The sequence below is a fragment of the Hemiscyllium ocellatum genome, chromosome 24 (assembly GCF_020745735.1).
Source record: "Hemiscyllium ocellatum isolate sHemOce1 chromosome 24, sHemOce1.pat.X.cur, whole genome shotgun sequence".
NCBI lineage: Eukaryota > Metazoa > Chordata > Chondrichthyes > Orectolobiformes > Hemiscylliidae > Hemiscyllium > Hemiscyllium ocellatum.
Window position 1 is genome coordinate 51,847,376 of NC_083424.1, and position 2,570 is coordinate 51,849,945.

General features: G+C 43.7%; 1 non-coding gene across 1 annotated transcript; it reads left to right on the plus strand.

Moving 5' to 3' along the window:
• Positions 1–995: 995 nt before the first annotated feature.
• On the plus strand, positions 996–1,067 carry trnac-gca (transfer RNA cysteine (anticodon GCA)). Its single transcript has one exon. It is a non-coding gene; the product is annotated as a tRNA-Cys (tRNA).
• Positions 1,068–2,570: the final 1,503 nt, after the last annotated feature.

Below are 2,570 nucleotides of genomic sequence, written 5' to 3' on the forward strand. Positions count from 1 at the left end.
TCCAATTTGGTTAGAAGGAAGAAAAAAGCAACTTATTAACTAAATGGAAAGAAACGTCAAAACTCTTCTGTGGGGAGGGTTCTGGGTATCCTCTTGCATGAATCATAGAAAGCTGATTTGCAGGTACAGCAGGTAATAAGGAGGGCAAATGACAATTTGGCACTTGTTGCTGAAGGAATGGAGTATAAAATTAGGGAATGTTATTGTAGCTGTGCAAGTCATGGAAGAGACTGGATCTGGAGTACTGCATACAATTGGTCCCCTTACTTGAGAAATTATGTAATTGCTTTGGTGGCAATTCAGAGACGATTTACTTGATTAGTTCCAGAGATGAAGGAGAAGTCTTATGAAGAGAGGTACAGCAATTTAGGCCTATAATCACTAGAGTTTAGAAGAACAACAGGAGACTTAATTGATATATATTAGATGGTAAAGGGTATTGACAGAGTAGATGCAGAGCAGATGTTTCCTCATGTGGGACAGTAAAATTATCTATTTTAGTGATTTGGATGAGAATGTATAAGGCATGATTAGTAAATTTGCTGATGACACTAAAGTAGGCAGTATCATGGACAGTGAGGAAGGTTCTCAGAAATTGCAGCAGGACCTTGATCAGCTGGGGAAGTGGGTTGAGAAATGGCAAATGGAGTTTAATATAGGTAAGTGTGATGTCTTGCATTTTGGAAAGTCAAATCAAGGTAGAAGGTTCATGGTGAATGGTAGGGCCTTAAGGAGTGTAGTGAAACAGAGGGACCTTGGAGTTCAGGTTCACAGCTCTCTGAAAGTGGAGTCACAGGTAGACAGGGCAAGAAGAAGGCTTTTGGCAAACTAGCCTTCATCTGTCAGGGCACTGAGTATAGAAGTTGAGAAGTTATGTTGCAGTTATACAGGATATTGGTAGGCCACACTTGTAGTGTGGTGACATCTTGGAAAATGTCTGTACTACAGAGAAGGAAGTGCTGGATGTCTTGAAATGCATAAAGGTGGATATAGGTGGGGGTATAGCTCAGTGGTAGAGCATTTGACTGCAGATCAAGAGGTCCCCAGTTCAAATCTGGGTGTCCCCTTTATAGGGTGGCATGGTGGCTCAATGGTTAGCACTTCTGCCTCATAGCACCAGGGTCCTGGGTTCGATTCCTGCCTGTCTGTGTGGAGTTTGCACTTTCTCCCCATTTCTTCTGGTGCTCCGGTTTCTTCCCACGATCCAAAGATGTGAATTGGCCATGCTAAATTGCCCACAGTGTTAGGTGTGTTAGTCAGTGGTAAATGTAGAGGAATGGGTTTAGGTGGGTTTCTCTTCGGAGGAACGGTGTGGACTGGTTGGGCTGAAGGGCCTGTTTCCACACTGTAGTGAATCTAATCTAATCTAAACTAATCCCCACGACCTGATCAGTTGTACCCTAGAACTCTGTGGGAAGCTAGGGAAGTGATTGCTGGGCCTCTTGCTGAGATATTTGTAACATCGATAGTCACAGCTGAGGTGCTGGAAGACTGGAGGTTGGCAAACACGGTGCCACTGTTTAAGAAGGGTGGTAAGGACAAACCAAGGAACTATAGACCGGTGAGCCTGACATTGATGGTGGGCAAGTTGTTGGAGGGAATCCTGAGGGACAGGATGTACATGTATTTGGAAAGGCAAGGACTGATTAGGGATAGTCAACATGGCTTTGTGTGTGGGAAATCATGTCTCACAAACTTGATTGAGTTTTTGAAAAAGTAAGAAAGAGCAGTCAATGTGATCTATATGGACTTCAGTAAGACGTTTGACAAGGTTCCTCATGGGAGACTGGTTAGCAAGGTTAGATCTCATGGAATACAGGGAGAACTAGCCATTTGGATACAGAACTTGCTCAAAGGTAGAAGACAGAGGGTGGTGGTGGAGGGTTGTTTTTCAGACTGGAGGCCTGTGATCAGTGGAGTACCACAAGGATCGGTGCTGGGTCCCTCTGCTTTTCACCATTCATATAAATGATTTGGATGTGAGCATAGGAGGTACAGTTAGTAAGTTTGCAGATGATACCAAAATTGGAGGTGTAGTGGGACAGCAAAGAAGGTTACCTCAGATTACAACGGGATCTTGATCAGCTGGGTCAATGGGCTGAGAAGTGGCAGATGGAGTTTAATTCAGGTAAATGTGAGGTGCTGCATTTTGGGAAATCAAATCTTAGCAGGACTTATACACTTAATGTTAAAGTCCTAGGGAGTGTTGCTGAGCAAAGAGATCTTGGAGTACAGGTTCATAGCTCCTTGAAAGAGGAGTCGCAGGTAGATAGGACAGTGAAGGCGGCATTTGGTATGCTTTCCTTTATTGGTCAGAGTATTGAGTACAGGAGTTGGGAGGTCATGTTGCGGCTGTACTGGATGTTGGTTAGGCCACTGTTGGAGTATTGCTTGCAATTCTGGTCTCCTTCCTATTGGAAAGATGTTGTGAACTTGAAAGGGTTCAGAAAAGATTTACAAGGATGGAGGGTTGGAGGATTTGAGTTATAGGGAGAGGTTGAATAGGCTTTGGCTGTTTTTCCTGGAGTGTCAGATACTGAGAGGTAACCTTATAGAGGTTTATAAAATCA